Source organism: Mustela putorius, unplaced genomic scaffold (assembly GCF_011764305.1).
Source record: "Mustela putorius furo isolate JIRA1106 unplaced genomic scaffold, ASM1176430v1.1 tig00000075_pilon_pilon_pilon, whole genome shotgun sequence".
Lineage (NCBI taxonomy): Eukaryota > Metazoa > Chordata > Mammalia > Carnivora > Mustelidae > Mustela > Mustela putorius.
The window spans coordinates 43007-63733 of NW_025421268.1; the positions used below are offsets into that span (position 1 = coordinate 43007).

The window sequence follows — 20727 nt, forward strand, 5'->3', positions numbered from 1 at the left end:
AGAGCATTCATTCAGAGATGATCTAGGAGTGTGGTATTATGCAATTTTTAAGTGGGTTTGAAATGGTTATTCATATGATTGTTTTTTTAAGAGCTTTTGTTATTTATTTTTTTTTTTTTTGTCTTATTTTGTCCATTATATGCTATAAAATATTTTGAAAGTAAATTTAAGGTATGTTTTACATAGTTTATTTTTTGGAAAAAATATATTGAAATGACTTATGAAATTCAGTATAATCTCAACACTAATTTATTCTGAAATATACCAAGTGTCTACTGTCTATTATATGGCAGATATTACTTCAGACTACACTGGTAAATGAAATACTTGGCTTTGTAGAACTTTTATTTTAATGGGTGAGACAATTAAAAGCTATAAACCTTAATAAAAATTGCATAGTGCATTCAAAAATGATGAGTACAATGGGGAAAAAGAAAAATTAAATCAGGGTGAGAAAAATCAAGGTTGCTAGGCAGGGAATGGGGAGTTAAAAATTTTAATAGGAAGATCAGGGTAGTTACAATGAAGCTGACAATTGAACAAAGGTATGGAAAGGTGATGAATTTGCCCAGAACTATCAGCAATAAGGTCACTCCAGACAAAGGAATTGTCTATCTTGAAGGCCATAAGGTTGGATCGTGCCTGGCATATCTGAGGAATAGCAAGGAGGCCACTGTGAGGGACTGAAGAGTAGCAGGGAAAGAGGTCACAGAGGTTAAATGAGTGCCTAGATCATGTAAAAGCTTAGAAGTCATTGTAAAACTCTGGCTTTTATATTTGGAAACTTACTGTGTGATAGAATTTCTGCTAATAACTGAGAGTTCAAATGTCCATAAAACTTCAAGGATTCTTATTCTAGTAAGACAGAATACAGAAAAAGAGTTCATATTTTCACATGGTGTAACAAATGCTCGGAGATCCAAGTGTAGGAAGCTATGGGAGCACAGAAGAAGGCACTAAAATCTCACCAATATATTTGATGACTGTGACTATACATAAATTTGTATTTTCTAGATTTTTTATAGTCATGGAATCACACAGTATATACTATTCATTGCCTGGCTTTTCTTTTCTCAGCACCATTACTTTGAGAATCTCCAATTGTAAATAGTTCATTTTGATGTTGAATAGTAATCTCTTTAATGAATAGATCATCATTTGTCTTTGCTCTATTGATGGACATTAATGAACATTTCCACTGTTTTCAATTCTTAAAAATAAAGCTGCTATGAAATTCATATACAAGTCCTTGTACCAACATAGGGTTTGTTTCTCTTGGTTAAATGCCTAGAAGTAAAATGGCTATTCGTGGAACTGCAACATATTTTGCATTTAAAAAATTTGCAAACTATTTTCCAAAGTGGTGGTATCATGATATATGCCAACAACAGTTTAGATTTTTTGTTGCTTCTCAATCTAGCTCAGACGAAGTACAATTAGCCTTTATAATTTTAGCCATTCTAATAGATATGTAAGCATGTCTCATTATGATTTTAATTTGTATTTCTTTAATGTCTAAATGTTGAGAAATTTGTCATGTGCTTATAAGCCATCCATATCCTTTTGGTGACATGTCTCTTCAATAATTTTCTTCACATGTAAAATTGGTTACTCTGTTTTGTTATTAGTAAGGTTTTTTATTTTTATTCATTTTTTAATAATCAGAGTTGATGTCCATTATCAGATATATAATTTGCAAATCCCTTCTCCATCTTTAAGGTTTCTCAATGGAGATTTGATAGCTGTGTCTTTCAAGAAATATGCTACTTCTTTCCTGGTACACGGAGGTATGACTAGAACATTATCAATGTTGACCTTTGCAAAGAAAATCATGGCTTAAGATATATGTAGTCTGCGGTTGTTGGGAGTGTTCTGTAATATCAAGCATATCTAGTTAGTTGATAATTTTGTTCAAGTCTTACATATCTTACCAATTTGATGACCATTTGTCTATATAATCTTAAAATAAAGGTGTTGAAATTTTTTTTCCATTTCTCTTCTAAGGTAGAAGTTATGATTTTTGTTCTTAGTTTTTCCCTATATATCCCCAAGTCTGTTATTAAGTATTAAAAGTCAAGAATTATTATACTCCCTGATGAATTCATCCTTTTACTCTTCTGTAATTTTGACTTGATCTTTATGTCTGATAATGAAATTTTCTTTAAAATCACTTTTCATTATCTTGATATAACCACCAAAGTTATAGTGTGATTAGTGTTAATATAGCATATTTATTCTTTTACTTTATAAAGCACTTCTATATTTAATCCTGAAAAAAAAAACAGCGTTTTAGCTCTGGAAGCATCTTTCTAAATTATCTTTACTTTTTTTTTTTAATGAATCAGTAGCAATTTTTGTTAAGGGACCTAAACTGAAAGTAGGTTTAGAAATTTATTTATTTATTTATTTATTTAGTAAGAGATTTTATTTTGTTTATTGACAGCGAGAGAGAGAGAGAGAGAGGAAGCGCACAAGTGGTGGTAATCACGTGCAAAGGGAGAGGAAGAAGCAAGTTTCTTGGTGTGCAAGTAGTCCCATGCAGGGATGGATCCCTGTACACTGGAATCATGACCTCAGCCAAATGCAAACATCTGCCTAAACAACTGAGTCATCCAGGCACCCCTAGAAAATTAAAAAAAAAAAGAACTTTTAAAAACATTTTGTTTGATTCTTTTTTTTTAATATTTTATTTATTTGACAGACAGAGAGACAGGAAGAGGAACTATAAGCAGGGCAGAGGGAAAAGGAGAAGCATGTTTCCCACTGAGCAGAGAGCCTGATGTGGGGCTCCATCCCAGGACCCTGGGATCATGATCTGAAAGGAAGGGACACTTATGGAGGAAGCCACCCAGACACCTCTTTTCTTTGTTTTTAATATATGGCAACTGATGCTTCCCAGCCACGAGGAGCATATTACCCATTGATTAAAGCTTTGATAACAACCTATTTAAAAAGGTGTGTAAATATATACTTACTCAGATTTATACACTTTGTGTTTTCTTCATAGTTTGGGGCTGGACCCCATGGTCACAACACTGCCCTCAGTCTTTGCCTTCCCATATTTTGATACCAGGTATTTGGTCAGCAAAGCAAATTAATATCAAAATTAATAAGCCCTTGGCACCATATCTCTGGAGCAGGGGTTGATCTTAGCCAAGGCCCAGAGCAGTTGACCTCCCCTCGCTAGTGCTATAGCCCCAAGGACTAGGTCCCTGCCACCAGAACTCAGTCTTACATGTTATGCTAAGCAGACAAAACCAAAACAGGAAAGCTCCCACACCTTTCACTGGCATGCCTCATCTCCCACTCCCTTGACGTCCAGTCAGTACCAGATGCCAGGGAGGGGTCTTGGTCCAACATATGGGAGGGAAGGAAACAGCCACGAGCAAGTACCTGCCTCTCTGTGCCTTTCTTTCATGAGCAGGTTGTAAGGAGGAGGAAGAGGAAGGGGAAGAGAGGTGAACTTCAAGGGGTGAAGGCCTCAGGTAGGCAGCTGGCTCCTGCCAGTAGGAAAGGGACAAAGGAGAAGGCAGTGAGACTTGCAGGGAGGGTGGGGGGTAAGGGTTACAGCTTATGACGGAATATGGACAGGAGTAATAGGGATACTAGTCATTTGAGTCCACCATTGGCAAACTGGGCTGGGTGTCAGGGCAGATAGGCCTCCCTGGGCAACGGCACATGAGAGAAGGTGGAATTCTTCTCTGAGGAGCAGGTGGAGCTTTGGGTGTTGGGAAAGCATAGACAGTATTGTTCCAGGGCCAAGGACAGGTCCGGGTACTCCTAGTTGAAGGTACCACATGCCAGCCACCCCTCATTATTGTGTATAACTCTCTGGTGCACTTATTGGCTTATCCATCAAATGACTCCTTCAGCAGCTTGAAAACCACCTCCACAGGCACTCCAGGATATGGGAGGATTCCAGAGTGAAGATTTTGCACAGGATCACCCCAAAAGACCAGAAGTAACTCTGGTGGATGTAGATCTGGTCAAACATGGCCTTAGGGACCATCCACTTCACAGGCAGTCCACTGTTGGTTGTCTTTTTATAATAACTGATGTGGTGATATCTCTGGCAAGGCTGAAGTCTGAGATCTTCATCATGTTGTCCTTTGTCACCAGCACTTCCCTGGTGGCCAGGTCTTGGTGTATGTACTTCTTGGAGGCAAGGTACTCCATGCCTCAGGCTACCTGATAGGCACAGGATACCAGGTCCTTGGAGGAGAGTTGCTCTGCTGCATTGTGGCTGATATTGTAACAGTACTCCAGGTCAGGAGGCCTCTGGGCCTGCAGGTAATCCTGTATGTTGTCTTTGGAGGCATATTCCGTGAGTGTACGAAGGACCATCCTGTGTGCAGGACCCAGCAGGTGGATGGTGTCCTTGTGCTGTCCAATCATCTTCATCATCTCCATTTCTGAGATTAGGTTTGACAGGTCTTTCTCTGTTGCATCTGACTTCAACATCTTCCCAGACACTTTAGTCAAATGGTTGGATTTGTCTTTGTCCAGCCCAATGGCCTCCTCCAACACCACCTGCCCAAAGTAGGCCTGTCTTAGGGGTCTGCCTAAACTGCCTACAACCAACCAGTCTCAAGGCAGTTATGAACTCTAGATTATCCTCAAAAAACATTAAACCACAAGCTAAAAGTTCTCTTCACTAGGTCTCTGTCGCAAGTCTAATTTTCTTATCTTTCATCATTTATCTTTTTCCAATTCTTATTTTCTGTATAGTTTATTTTGCTTCCAGGTGTTTCCCCTGGTTTCTGTATGCTCTTTCATAGGGAAGAATTATCCTGTCATAAAATTATTTCTTGAGCATTCATTACATCTCTCAGTTAAAATGGGTTCTTTTATGGTATTGGTTCATTTGGGTATTCTCAAAATGGGAAGAATTTTCAAAATGGTGTTTTCCTCAAGGTTCAGAGTATGTCTTGGCCTCATCTTTACTCTTTTTGAAATTCTCTTTTCAAATTCTTGTCCCTCTTTTTATCTTTTTAAATTAAAATGTTTTATTTTTACTATTCTTTTATTTGAGTATAGTTGATATTCAGTGTTACATTGGTTTCAGGGGTTCAAAATCTCCATACATTATTCTATGATCACTACAAATATAGCCACCATCTGTCACCATATAACACTATTATAATATCATTGACTATATTCTCTACACTGTCCCATATCTCTTTTTAAAATCTCTGATTTTTATGTTTTCTGTTTTTCCAATTTTCGACCATCATTTTACATGGTTACTTTAATAAAATATGCCTGATTAGACACTCTTTGCTGAAAACCATAGCATTGATTTTTAGTAGTAGTCTTCTTCTTCTTCTTTTATTTTAATTAACATATAATGTATTATGAGCCCCAGGGGTACAGGTCTGTGAATCGCCAGGTTTACACACTTCACAGCACTCACCACAGCACATACCCTCCCCAATGTTCATAACCCCACCACCCTCTCCCTACCCTCCCCCACCCCCCGGCAACTCTCAGTTTGTTTTGTGAGATTAAGAGTCTCTTATGGTTTGTCTCCCTCCCGATCCCATCTTGTTTCATTTACTCTTTTCCTGTCCCCCATATTGCACCTCCATTTCCTCATATCAGGGAGATCATATGATAGTGTCTTTCTCTGGTTGACTTATTTTGCTAAGCATAATACCCTCTAGTTCCATCCATGTCATCGCAAATGGCAAGATTTCATTTCTTTTGATGGCTGCATAGTATTCCATCATATATATATATATATTTCATTTGTTGATGGACATCTAGGTTCTTTCCATAGTTTGGCTATTGTGGATATTGCTGCTATAAACATTTGGGGCACGTGCCCCTTTGAATCATATAGTAGTCTTCTTTAACTCTATCAGAACCCCAGGAAGCTTTATTTATTGATTTACTCACATAAAACAGATGATCCAACACAACGTTTTTTTTGATGTTCAAATGTATTATAATGTCTTACCGCTTAACACTATGCTTACTGCTCTCTTCACTGTCTGACTAAATCCTCATCATCACTATGCCATTTAATCAGAAAGAACTTTTGACTCAGAGTTCTCTCCATATAAGGGAATGAAGACTCCACCCTTCTGTTTGTGCAGGTAAAAAAATGTTGATATTGTCTGTCCTGCACATACTCCATCCTGTTCACCAGAATATTCACCATCCAAATATATACAAAATAAAAACAATACCTCACCACTTCTATTACCACCCAGCATGCTAAAAACACCATCATATGTTCCTGAATTATTGACTTGATTGATAACCCCACTTCCACACATACTGCACTCCTTTCTCCCTGCAAATTTATTTTGGTACAGCAAATTAACCTAAAATCAAGTCAGATGATTTTATTCTGCTGTTGAAAGTCTTTTGGTATCTTCCCCTTTCATAGTAAATAAAAACTGAAGGCGTTTCAATGTACTAGAAGGTCATGCATCTATACGTTCTTCCTCTCTCCACCACTATGAACTCCTCATTGGCCTCCTTGTTTTTCCTCAAAAGTAACAGACCAGCTGTTCACACAAAGTCTATATACTTACTTGCTCTGCCTAGAGCAATCTTTTCCTTTAATATGTGTATAACACCCTCCTTCACTTCCTGCGTCTTTGTGCAAATAACATCTCATAAATGAGATATAACCACCCAACACAAAATAAAATTAACTTTCCTCCCAGCATTCTCCAATGGCTTTTACCTTTCTTGTATTTCTTTGTAACACTTATCACCATCAACCATCAATCATTATTCTATTACTGGTTTATTTTCTTATTGGAGACAGAGAGAGAGAGAATTGGGAGGGGCGCAGAGGAAGAAGAAAACACCCCACTGCCTAGAAAGCCTGCTGGGGAGTTACATCCCAGGACCCTGAGATCATGACCCAAGCCAAACGCAGTCACTCAATGGACTGAGCCACCGAGGTGCCCCTCTATTATTGGTTTATTTAACTATTATATTTTAAAGAATGTAAGCTCTTTGTGGTCAGGTATTTTATATGTTTTATTAATTGAAGTATTCTCAGAAAGGTAGCTGGCAGATTGTAAGGGCTCACTAAACTGTATTTTGTTGTTATTATTGGGCTCCTTTATGGGCTTTACCTCTTACGCTAGAAGTCTATCCTTCAGATGTAAGCAATAAGAATAGAGCTCTGCTGCCTGTTAAAATGAGTAAAAAGCCTGTATTAAGTGGATATATCTTAAAAGCTAAATGAATGGCTTAATAGTTGTATATAGGGGGAAAGGGAACCTATTTTCCACGGTTTAGAAGTGGAGTTCTTTTATAGAGTTCTTGTACAAGCTGACACTATGAACGATAATGGGCAGTTGTACATTCCAATTATACAAACACTTTGGTAATTTATATCCTTTTTTTGTAATTCATGACTGGATCATTTAATTCCTTAGGAGCATTATAGCATTTCAACTTTTCCTGTTCAATAATTTTATTGGGGTTGCTACCTTTTTTATTCAAATGGAGAAATAGTCATGATTTAATCTAAATAAAGTGTTATTGATTGTGTTGTTTTCTAGGAATGAGTCGCACATGCTAGTTTAAAAAGTTTTGTTAAATTCCCAAGTCTGTCACCGATAAAAGCCTTTTGTAGATTAGTCACTTGATCAAAACAGAAAAGTTATGTAACACTCAATTGTTATACTATCTTTGTTTCCATCTTGCATTGTAATAACACCCATCTTAACTCTATTTAAGACAAGTCATCGCCAGATGGCTTTCTGGCATTGATTGCATGATATGAAATCTAGTATAACTAAAAGTTTTTGGTTTTAGTAGCATATAAATCAATTTAGAAAAATATATGTATTTGAATATAAGGTAAAGTTTTAAATTATTTGGCAATAGTAAACTAAACTTTTTTTGTAAATTTTTATTTTCTAAAATTTCATTGAGCTCTTTTGCAATAAGAAACAAGTTACAAAAAATTAAGGTTTATTTACCCCAATTCAAAATTATTAGGAATATAATCATAGAGGTTGAAGTATTTAAAATATTGAACCCAAAACATTTTATTAGGTAAATTCGTGAATGCTGAGCATTCATTGTTAAAATATACTAATACTATTGATAGACTGGTAGAAGCCAAAAATCAAATATTTATTAAATATTTATATCCATATCTTTTCATGGCGTGGTAATTCATTTCTCTAGCATTAAATAATATTCCATTGTTTGCATGTACTACACTTTATTTGACCTTTCACCTATGGAAGGATATCTTGGTTGCTTCCAAGCTTCTGTCAGTAATGAATAAAACTACTATAGACATCTTTGTGGGTATAGATTTCATCTTCTTTGGATAAATACCAAGAACTGCTACTGCTGAATCAACTGGCAAGAATATGTTTAGTTTTGTAAGAAACTGCCAAGTAGTTTTCCGTTTTTTATTCTCAATAGACTTGGAAGAACATTCCTGTTGCTCCACATCCTAACCAACATTTCGTGTTCTGTTGTCAGTGTTCTGGATTCTGGTTATGTACTGGTGTCTCTTTTTTGTTTTAATTTGCATTTTCCTGATGACATATGATGTGAAGCATCTTTTTATATGCTTATTTGCCATCTGTAATATTTTCTTTTGTGAGGTATCTGCTAAGGTCTTTGGCTCATTTTTAATCAGGTTTTTCCCCCATTGTTGAGTTTTAAGGGGTCTTTGTGTATTTTTGATTAACAGTCCATTGCCAGATGTGTATTTTGCAAATTTTTTCTCATAGTCTGTGCTTTGCCTTTTCATTCTCTTGGCATTGTGTTTCACAGAGTAGACATTTTTAAATTCAGTGCTTGTGCTTTTGTAGCTAAAGTTATTTCCAAAACCAAGGTCATTTAAATTTTCTTCTATATTACCTTCTACATGTTTCATGTTTAGGTTTATAATCCAATCTGAGTTAATTTTTATGAAGAGTGTATGATATCTTCCTGGATTTATTTTATTTTATTATTTTATTTTTATTTTATATTTTTACATTTAGCTTCACCATTACTCAGAACCATATGTTTAAAAGATTGTATTTTGCTCTCTTGTATTGCTTTTGCTTTTATATTAAATATAAAATATAATTGATAATATATATTCTGTTCCTTTAATCTAGTCTTTCTGTGGTATTATAATATCTTTCTTACAATTATCGTTATGGTAAACTTTTTTTAAAAGATTTTATTTATTTATTTGACAGAGAGAGAGATCACAAATAGGCAGAGAGACAGACAGAGAGAGATGAGGAGAAGCAGGCTCCCTGCTGAGCAGAGAGCCCTATGCGGGACATGATCCCAGGACACTGGGATCATGACCTGAGCTGAAGGTAGAGGCTTAACCCACTGAGCATCCCAGGCGCCCCATTGTTATGGTAAACTTTGAAGACAGTCCTCAGTCTTTGTTCTCCTTCAACACTATGTTGACTATTGTGAGTCTTTGCCTCTCCATATAAACTTTAAAATAAGTTTGTTAATATTAAAAAAAAAAAGAACTTGCTGGAATGCATACATGGCAATTCACATTGTTTTTATTAAATGGATTATAAATTTTCTTTTTGGAAAAAAGTATCTATCTATAATCCCAAACACTCAAAATCGAGTTGCTGTACTGCCCCAAATCATACAGGTATGTCATTCCTCTTTTTCTTATATTTTACATAGGTAAAAATACACTAACACATACCAAAGTAATTGACTCATAGGGGTTTTGGTTCCTAAAGGATGCTGGTTCTAGGGATTATGTTTATGGGTGGGCTCTCTCTCTGTTGCTGAGGTGTCAGAGGGACTTCTGAGGTAGCACTTGCCATGCTCTGCTGACATTGCCATGACAAGGTGATCTTGGGGCCATGGGGAGATGTTCTGAGAACATGGTGTTGTGTGCAGTCTCCTGGACCCTCTCATTTTCCTTCCTTTGCTCAAGTGCCAGTGACATCAGAGCTCAAGACCAGGGGCCTGTGTTGCCTTCACCCATCCCCAGCACCAGGCAGGCCCTCAAGAATCATGTAGGTGGGCTGTGGGAATGACCTATTCGACTGCCAAGTGCGTTTTTGGCATCTCAGGGGGGGAGCAGTGGAAGAGCATCTCAGGATTTTGAGGTGCCATGATGGAATGCCTGGAAGAAAAGGCAGACTCTCTTTCGAAGGCTTTCAGTGAAGACCTCTTTCTGTGTGGGGCCCATGGTATAACTTCCCTCTCTTGTGGTCCTTGGTCATAGAGAAATGGGCTTTCCCAGCAGGTTGAGTTGCTTAGAGACTTTGTGCTGTGTAGGGAAGGACAACTTGGGGAGGTTTGAGAGGGGCTGCTTCATGACAGGGGCCTGCTTTTATGCACAAAGCATGGTCCCCTTAGAGCAGGTTCGCTGATGCCCCAGAGTTCCCCAAAGTGTGACTAGGCCTGAGCTGCAAGAGTTCACACACCTGAGTGGCAGGTAGCATCTTGGTGGAGGAGCACCAAACTGAGGTCCAGAGCATGTGTCCTCATTGATTAAGAACTGACTACAGAGCTAGAGAAACTTACTGTCAAGAAGTCTGAGGGGGATACAGTTACAGTAAAGAGCAGCAAAATACTTACTGAAGATTTTGAAAGGGAGCTTTGGGGTGCGTGGATGGCTCAGTTGGTTAAATGTCTGCCAGAGATCAAACCCTGTGGTGGGGGGTGGGGAGTCCCTGCTAAGTGGGGAGTCTGCTTCTCCCTCTCCTTTTCCCTCTGCCACTCTTCCTGTCTGTGCTCACTTTCTCTCTGTCTCTCTGTGTCAAATAAATTTTATAAATCTTTTAAAACAAAAAATACAAGAAAGATTTGAAACTTAAATTCACTAGTTGTAACATGTAATAGGAACCCTGTAAACAGTAATAATCACTGCTGAGAACAAAATTGATTTTTTTTAAGATTTTATTTATTTGGCAGAGAGAGATCCCAAGTAGGCAGAAAGGCAAGCAGAGAGAGAGGAGGAAGCAGGCTCCCCACCGAGCAGTGAGCCCAATGCAGGACTCGATCCCAGGACCCTGAGATCATGACCTGAGCTGAAGGCAGTGGCTTAACCCACTGAGCCACCCAGGTGCCCCACAAAATTGATTTTCCAAAGGAATATCCCAGAACACTGACGAAAATTTCAAAGAGATGGAAATGAGAAATGAAAAGTAGGATCTGAGGTCAGGTCCAAATCTACCTTGCAAGTACCCTGAGGACAAAAGGAGAATATAACAGAAGTTATAACTGAACTAATGCAGCATTTACTTGAGCTGAAAAACAGTCATGCCTTCAGTTCATAAAGCCTTCAAGCCCCAGGGAGAATTAGCTGAACAGACTCAAACCAAAACAGACATAAACCTATTTGACTTTCAGGGACTAAGAAAAAATTGTCAGAGTTCCAAACAGAAACCACCAGTTCCTTCTAGAAAACGAGACAGAGTATCATTGAATATTGACTTTAAGCTCTATCCCTCAGAGCTGAAAGAACTCTCTTTCTTAGAACTCTTGCTTCCTATCACATATGTAAGCAGATGTCAGATTGATTAACCTTGTGAATTGGTTTAAGTTCTAACTCTACAAACAAAATGATAAAGAATTTGGAGACAATCTAGGGGCATGTAATAATTTGGGAAGTGGTAGACTACCTTAGGTAGAAATAAGACCCACAGATCATAGAAGAAATTAAATGCCGCTTTATTTTATTTTATTCTCCAGAATAGATCACATCCTCGGTCCTAAATCAGGACTCAACCAGTATCAAAAGATTGGGATCATTCCCTGCATATTTTCAGACCACAATGCTCAAAGCTAGAACTCAACCACAAAATGAAGTTTGAAAAGAACCCAAATACATGGAGACTAAACAGCATCCTTCTAAAGAATGAATGGGTCAACCGGGAAATTAAAGAAGAATTGAAAAAAATCATGGAAACAAATGATAATGAAAATACAACGGTTCAAAATCTGTGGGACACAACAAAGGCAGTCCTGAGAGGAAAATATATAGCGGTAAAAGCCTTTCTCAAGAAACAAGAAAGGTCTCAGGTACAAAACCTAACACTACACCTAAAGGATCTGGAGAAAGAACAAGAAAGAAACCCTAAGCCCAGCAGGAGAAGAGAAATCATAAAATCAGAGCAGAAATCAATGAAATAGAAACCAAAAAAAACAATAGAACAAATCAACGAAAGTAGGAGCTGGTTCTTTGAAAGAATTAATAAAATTGATAAACCCCTGGCCTGACTTATCAAAAAGAAAAGAGAAAGGACCCAAAAATAAATAAAATCATGAATGAAAGAGGAGAGATCACAACTAACACCAAAGAAATACAAACTATTATAAGAACATACTATGAGCAACTCTATGGCAATAAATTTGACAATCTGGAAGAAATGGATGCATTCCTAGAAACATATAAACTACCACAACTGAACCAGGAAGAAATAGAAAGCCTGAACAGACCCATAACCAGTAAGGAGATTGAAACAGTCATTAAAAAATCTCCAAACAAACAAAAGCCCAGGGCCAGACGGCTTCCCGGGGGAATTCTACCAAACATTTAAAGAAGAACTAATTCCTATTCTCCTGAAACTGTTCCAAAAAAATAGAAATGGAAGGAAAACTTCCAAACTCATTTTATGAGGCCAGCATCACCTTGATCCCAAAACCAGACAAGGATCCCACCAAAAAAGAGAGCTATAGACCGATATCCTTGATGAACACAGATGCGAAAATACTCAACAAAATACTAGCCAATAGGATTCAACAGTACATTAAAAAGATTATTCACCACGACCAAGTGGGATTTATTCCAGGGCTGCAAGGTTGGTTCAACATCCGCAAATCAGTCAATGTGATACAACACATCAATAAAAGTAAGAACAAGAACCATATGATACTCTCAATAGATGCTGAAAAAAGCATTTGACAAAGTACAAACATCCCTTCCTGATCAAAACTCTTCAAAGTGTAGGGATAGAGGGCACATACCTCAATATCATCAAAGCCATCTATGAAAAAACCCACCGCAAATATCATTCTCAATGGAGAAAAACTGAAAAGCTTTTCCGCTAAGGTCAGGAACACGGCAGGGATGTCCATTATCACCACTGCTATTCAACATCGTACTAGAGGTCCTAGCCTCAGCAATCAGACAACAAAAGGAAATTAAAGGCATCCAAATCGGCAAAGAAGAAGTCAAATTATCACTCTTCGCAGATGATATGATACTATATGTGGAAAACCCAAAAGAATGCACTCCAAAACTGCTAGAACTTATACAGGAATTCAGTAAAGTGTCAGGATATAAAATCAATGCACAGAAATCAGTTGCATTTCTCTACACCAACAGCAAGACAGAAGAAAGAGATATTAAGGAGTCAATCCCATTTACAATTGCATCCAAAACCATAAGATACCTAGGAATAAACCTAACCAAAGAGACACAGAATCTATACTCAGAAAACTATAAAGTACTCATGAAAGAAATTGAGGAAGACACAAAGAAATGGAAAAATGTTCCATGCTCCTGGATTGGAAGAATAAATATTGTGAAAATGTCTATGCTACCTAAAGCAATCTACACATTTAATGCAATTCCTATCAAAGTACCATCCATCTTTTTCAAAGAAATGGAACAAATAATTCTAAAATTTATATGGAACCAGAAAAGACCTCGAATAGCCAAAGGGATATTGAAAAAGAAAGCCAACGTTGGTGGCATCACAATTCCGGACTTCAAGCTCTATTACAAAGCTGTCATCATCAAGACAGCATGGTACTGGCACAAAAACAGACACATAGATCAATGGAACAGAATAGAGAGCCCAGAAATAGACCCTCAAATCTATGGTCAACTAATCTTCGACAAAGCAGGAAAGAATGTCCAATGGAAAAAAGACAGCCTTTTCAATAAATGGTGCTGGGAAAATTGGACAGCCACATGCAGAAAAATGAAATTGGACCATTTCCTTACACCACACACAAAAATAGACTCAAAATGGATGAAGGACCTCAATGTACGAAAGGAATCCATCAAAATCCTTGAGGAGAACACGGGCAGCAACCTCTTCGACCTCTGCCGCAGCAACATCTTCCTAGGAACAACGCAAAAAGGCAAGGGAAGCAAGGGAAAAAATGAACTACTGGGATTTCATCAAGATCAAAAGCTTTTGCACAGCAAAGGAAACAGTTAACAAAATCAAAAGACAACTGACAGAATGGGAGAAGATATTTGCAAACGACATATCAGATAAAGGACTAGTGTCCAGAATCTATAAAGAACTTAGCAAACTCAACACCCAAAGAACAAATAATCCAATCAAGAAATGGGCAGAAGACATGAACAGACATTTCTGCAAAGAAGACATCCAGATGGCCAACAGACACATGAAAAAGTGCTCCATATCACTCGGCATCAGGGAAATACAAATCAAAAACCACAATGAGATATCACCTCACACCAGTCAGAATGGCTAAAATCAACAAGTCAGGAAATGACAGATGCTGGCGAGGATGCGGAGAAAGGGGAACCCTCCTACACTGTTGGTGGGAATGCAAGCTGGTGCAGCCACTCTGGAAAACAGCATGGAGGTTCCTCAAAATGTTGAAAATAGAACTGCCCTATGACCCAGCAATTGCACTATTGGGTATTTTACCCTAAAGATACAAATGTAGTGATCCAAAGGGACACTTGCACCCGAATGTTTTATAGCAGCAATGTCCCACAATAGCCAAACTATGGAAAGAACCTAGATGTCCATCAACAGATGAATGGATCAAGAAGATGTGGTATATATACACAATGGAATACTATGCAGCCATCAAAAGAAATGAAATCTTGCCATTTGCAACAACATGGATGGAACTAGAGCGTATCATGCTTAGCGAAATAAGTCAAGCAGAGAAAGACAACTATCATATGATCTCCCTGATATGAGGAAGTGGTGATGCAACATGGAGGCTTAAGTGGGTAGAAGAAGAATAAATGAAACAAGATGGGATTGGGAGGGAGACAAACCATAAGTGACTCTTAATCTCACAAAACAAACTGAGGGTTGCCGGGGGGAGGGGGTTTGGGAGAAGGGGGTGGGATTATGGACATTGGGGAGGGTATGTGATTTGGTGAGTGCTGTGAAGTGTGTAAACCTGGTGATTCACAGACCTGTACCCCTGGGGATAAAAATATATGTTTATAAAAATAAAAAATTATAAAAAATAAAAAAAATAATAAAAAAAAAAAAAATAAAAATAAAAAAAAAAAAAAATAAAAACAAAAACAAAACAACAACAAAAAAAAACCCCTTCAATCTCATGAAGAAGCAGCTCATGGCAGGGCTTGCAGAGAATGTGTTTTATTCACACTGTCTCCATGATTTTCTCCCTTTTTCCCTACTCTGCCCTTTCCCTCTGGCCAGTTTGTCTTCCACCCCCTGCTGACTGTGTGATGGCTGCCCGCAGTGGGGGCACTGCTTTCCTTGTTCACATTCAGAGACAACCCAGATATTTCTGTAAAGCCCTTCCCGTTTGTGTGTGTGGGACATCCTAGGTTACTGTCTCTCGTAGAACAGTAACAAGGCACTGACTGTCGTGCAGCTGGTTGTGTGAATGGCCCAGGAGGAACATGACTGGCTTCCATGACAGAACCCTTCCCTGTAGTGTGGATGGGGCCAGCTTCCTGTGAGTCACCTGGGCTGCAGTGGAGGAGGCACACAGTGCACTGGGGTTCAGGAAGGGGGAGGGAGGAAGGATGCTGGCAGTCAACTCTCCAGACCCAGTACTACCACACCCTGAAGATAGTCCTACCTAGAAATGGTCCCTGCCATTGTACAGACTCAATATGTCTCAGTGAGTTCTAGTAGTTTTTGAGTGCCACTGTAGCAAATGACAAATTCTCAGTGGCTTGAAACAACACAAATTGATTATCTTGCAGTTCTGGAGGTCAGAAGTTCAAAAATCAGTCTCAGTGTGGTAAAATCAGGGTGTTAACAGCCTGTGTTCCTTCTGTAGGCTCTAGAGGAGAATCCACTTTCTTGCCTTGTCCTGCTTCTAAAGCTACCTGCATTCCCTGACTTGTGGCCCTTCATTGCACCACCTTTTATCCCTCTGTTTCCAACTTCACATTGCCTTCTGATTCTGATCCTCCTGTCTCCTTATGGATTCTCATGATTACATTGGGACCACCGAGGTAATCCAGGATAAACTCTCCCCCCTCACACCTTAATTTAATCATGCTTGCTAAATCCCATTTGCCAGGTAAGGTGAAGTACTCAGAGCTTCTTGGGCTCAGGATATGGTCATCTTTGGGGCAGTCGCTATTCAGCTGATCAGTTGCCTCCTGTACTCCCTTTTATGCCTCACACCTCATCTCACCTGTGTCTGCATTGCAAATGAGAAATGCAGCAATTTAAACCATTGAATATTAGATTTTGGAGATAGTTGCGGGAATAAAAGCACATATAATTTTATTTGTGTCCTAAAAGTTTTTGTTTGGAATTTTAAAATTTATCTAATTGTCCCTAGGTAAATTAAATATGATTCAATCAGTGGATCTGAAAAATCTTTTCAAAGAGTATACCGCAGTTGTAAAGGCCCTTCAAAACAGTATTTTGAGTGCTGTTTCCAAATGAAGTTTACACTTTCACCCTTATCACTGTATTAAAGGTCATGTTGGAGGGTTTTGTGTGTGTGTGTGTGTGTGCTTTTTTCCAAAGTGAACTTGCTTCTCTGTCTAAAACTAATACCTCTAACAGTATTTTTCACCAGGGAGGAGAGGAATTAGTGTACCTTCTAGACTAAGTTTTCTTTCCACGTGAAGAGTCTGTTAGGACTAATATTCATGGGAGAAGGAAAAGACAGTAGCTCTTACACCCCATATACTATGTTGGCAACAGCAGTATAAGCCTGACCAAAGCTGTACATCTTGGTGCATCATTTCAGCTGAAATGTGTTCAGTGAAGTGTGATTTATTCCTTAGTAATTCATTTTTGTGTGAGATAAAAGTACATCAACAGGAATTAGGGAAAGCAGAGTGGTAATTTTAAAATTTCATCAGTGACGGTTTTTTTTAACCAGATCTATAAGCACATTAATTGATATTAAAACCCATAAAAGTTCATTGGGAAATAAAAAGAACGTTTGAGGTGGTATTGATTTTTTTAATGATATTTGTATTTATGTGTATGATTACGCTTAGTTACACTTTGATTGAGTCCGAATGTGCCCTTAACAATAATCCATGGGCTCTGGGTTTCCTGAAATTGTATGTCACGGTGTGAACAGTTAGAAAAAGTGAATCCCACAAATTGACAACCCTATGGGGTATATATATTACACAAACACATTTGTTTGTTGACTGCCACTCCAGTACATTCTGTGTCCTAGAGCTCTACCCACGTGGTGCAGGCTGCCCCCATCTGTGCTGGAGAATCATGACGGGGCATTCAGTGGCCTTAGGCATCCCCACAGAGCTGCAGTTGCATCCTCTCATTTCCCACCTAGTTTGTGGGCATCCCCCTTTAGTTTGACCCTGACAGTGGACAGGTCTCAGTATAAGCTGTCTGTGGGAAGAAACAAGATGTTGGGGGACAGCGGTAGTTGTTGATGGGAAGTTTTAAGTGTCAGGTTGTATCTTGCAATTTTCCGAACCCTGGAAGTGCAGGCCTGGGCCAACCTGGTATGTCTGTTTCACCGACCAAATCTTCCTCATGTGCCCAAGAAGTGAAACCATATTTGCGTTTGCCACCAGAATCAACTAATACTAAATAATAGTTGAGAATTCCAGCTTGATTATAGTGAGTGGAAAATAGACCTCTCTCTGGTTAATTCTTACATATGATTTTACTGTTCATCTTCATAAAAGGGATAAGAAATGAGGAAACGTGGATTATCAGTTTGTTTTCACTCTCATCACTCACTGCAGTTATAATTTTCAAAATACCAAGATGTTTTTCGAAAGTAGTTTTTTTTTTTTTTTTTTTTTTTTGTGGAGGGAGTAGGGACTAAGACTAAGGAAAGCATTGTTCTATCAAGAGAAGTCGTTTTCAATTTATGGTATGATGGGAAATCTATCTCGTATGTCCTATTTGGATAACAGAGCTCACTTTTAATTTTTTTAAACTTCCTTTGATTTTTTAATTGAAGTATAGCTGACCCACAATGTTGCATTAGTTTCAGATATAAAACAACAAGATTTGACAAGTCTGTATGTTATGCTGCGCTCGCCATACTGTACTACCAACCATATTCCCTAAGCTGTGCCTTTCGTCCTGCAACTTATTAATTTTGTAACTGGAAGCCTGTTATCTCCCACTGTATTTCACACATTTTGCCTGTCCACCCGCTGCCTCCTCTTTGGAAACGATCAATTTGTTCTCTGTAGTTATGGGTCTCTTTCTGTTTTTCTGTGTGTTCAGAGAACTTTTTAAGATAACTTGGTGCCTTTAAACATATTCCTTGATTTACATTATTTTGGATACTTATTTGCCATGTTACCCAATTAGTTATGTAATGACTTCAAAATTTGGGGGCTTAAAACAACCCTTTTGTCATATTACATATGTTTTGGGGGTCAGAAATTAGGGCAGGATCTCATGGGGCAATTTTTATGCTTAATACGGCATTAACTGAGGTCAGTGGGTGGTGGCCTTCAGCAGGTGGCTGCTTGGTCTAGAGGATTTAGGATGACTTCATGCACATGCCTGTCACTTTGATGGGTACAGTTGGGAGATGAGGCTCACATGGCCCTCCACTTCCGTGCAGTCTTTGTAACAAGGTTGTTGGACTTCTTTCCTGTCCACTCAGAGCTCCAATAGCAAATGTTCCAAGAGAGGGGTTCCTTTTGGACTTGGGCCTGAAACTGACACGTTTCTTTCACTGTTTAACAGTCACATAGCCCATGTGAATCAAAGGGAATAGGGAGTCATAGGATTTGTGATCATGTTTTAACGTGCTACATATGTTCATATGTGCATTTTATCCCGTTTCTCTGACCTGTGGGAAAATGGAAGTTATCGATCAAAGAGTCACAGGTTATCAAGCTGTACGAGAGACTTCAGACTTAATCCAACCTCCATACTTTATAGATTAAAGAATATATATGTAGGTGCACATGTACATCTCCATATCAGTTATTATATATACACTTGTATATCACTAAAAATGGTATCTGTGGATCAGCCAATTCTTCTATTTTCATAGGAATGAAAAGGACTCATCATTCCCCGGCAAATCTGAAGAAAGAAGCCAGAGCAAGAGTAAGGGAGAAAGAGAGTGAGAGGAGCATCTGATGGGATAGGATTTCTTACAAAAGGACTCCTGAAATGACCAGAGAAAACAGACCAACAGAAAAGGGCAGACTTTGACCAAGCGGTGCTCAACGACGTGAATATCCACATGGAACAGAAGAGGTTTTAACGCTATTCCCTACTGATGTAGCCTACATACTAAAGAGGACATCAGAAGTTTTCTGGAAGATACAATAGAAAACCATTTTGAGGACCTGGGGGCGGTGGCAGAGATGAGTGAAACAGAACACCAAAAACAGGAAGCCCAAGAAAGCTTGGGTGCCGCTTCGAGTCGGCGACGAGAGAAGAATTAGGCATGAACCAGTCAGCTGCAAAAGACTGGGAGCAGGGGACAACAGTCGAAAAGGACGGCTGCCAGGAGCAACTCCAGTGTCTCACTTTTATTGGATAGAAAACAATAGCCAATAGAAGGATTGAGGAAGGTCAAATGTTAATCCCATCTTGCTGACAAGCAAGAAGGAGGATAAAGTTTATAGTTAAACAAGCACATTGAAAGAACTCTTCTAACTAACAACGGGCACTTCTGGGAAGAGAAAGGCTCAATGGCGGATAAGGGAGGCAGGCGGTTTTCATTCCACCCTGAGCTAACCTGGCGTTCCCGGGTGCTCCGCTTTCCTGAAGCAGGCGGCATTCCGCCCTGGGCCGGCCAGGCTTCCAGCCAGCGCAGCTTCTGTGAGGGGGCTGCATTCCGCCATGAGCAAGCGAGGTATCCCCCGCTGCCCAGCTTCTGTGAAGGGGCGGTGTTCCACCCTGAGGATCTGGCCATGCCATCGTGGGGGGAGATGCCCCAAGCAGGATCAGGCTGATGAGGGGTTAGATGTCTGGTGGGCAAGTCATGTTCACACCCCAGTATGAGGCTGGTTAAGTGGGATCGGGTGTAGGGGGTCTAGACCCTTCTGCCAAGGGTTTATCCTGAGACCGTGAAGGGATGGGTCCATGACCCAGAAGCCGGGCTAACCCTAACAGTTACCACTAACCCTGACCCTGATACTGAGTGTGAGCCTGCCCCAAACCCTAACCCAAGCCTGACCATGACCCTGACCCTGTCCCTGACTGTGATCCAGACCTGAACCCTAAACCTAAACCTAAGGCTGACACTGTCCCTGATGTGGACCCTGAACCTAAACCTAACTCTGACATTACCATAACCATGACTCAAACCTAACCAGGACCCAACCCTGACCCTAATCCTAACCCTGACGCTGACCTAAACCGGTCCCTAACCCTAACCCTGACCGTGACTGTGTGCTTGACCCTAACCCTAAACCTAATGGTAACTCTAACCATGACCCTAATAAGGACCCGGAACCTACACCTCAAGCTGACCCTGACCCTAAAACTAAACCCTACCATAAACCAAACCCTAACCCTGAGCTTACGCTGTCTAACCCTAACCCTAACCATAACCCTACTTCTAACTCTAACCCTAACCCCAATCCCAAACCCTACTGCCAAAACCTAACTGTGACAC

At 39.3% G+C, this 20727-nt stretch overlaps 1 long non-coding RNA gene across 1 annotated transcript; it reads left to right on the top strand.

Moving 5' to 3' along the window:
- The first annotated feature begins 9532 nt into the window (after positions 1–9532).
- On the top strand, positions 9533–19646 carry LOC123394730. Its single transcript, XR_006609476.1, has 2 exons — positions 9533–9607; positions 19150–19646. It is a non-coding gene; the product is annotated as an uncharacterized LOC123394730 (long non-coding RNA).
- Positions 19647–20727: the final 1081 nt, after the last annotated feature.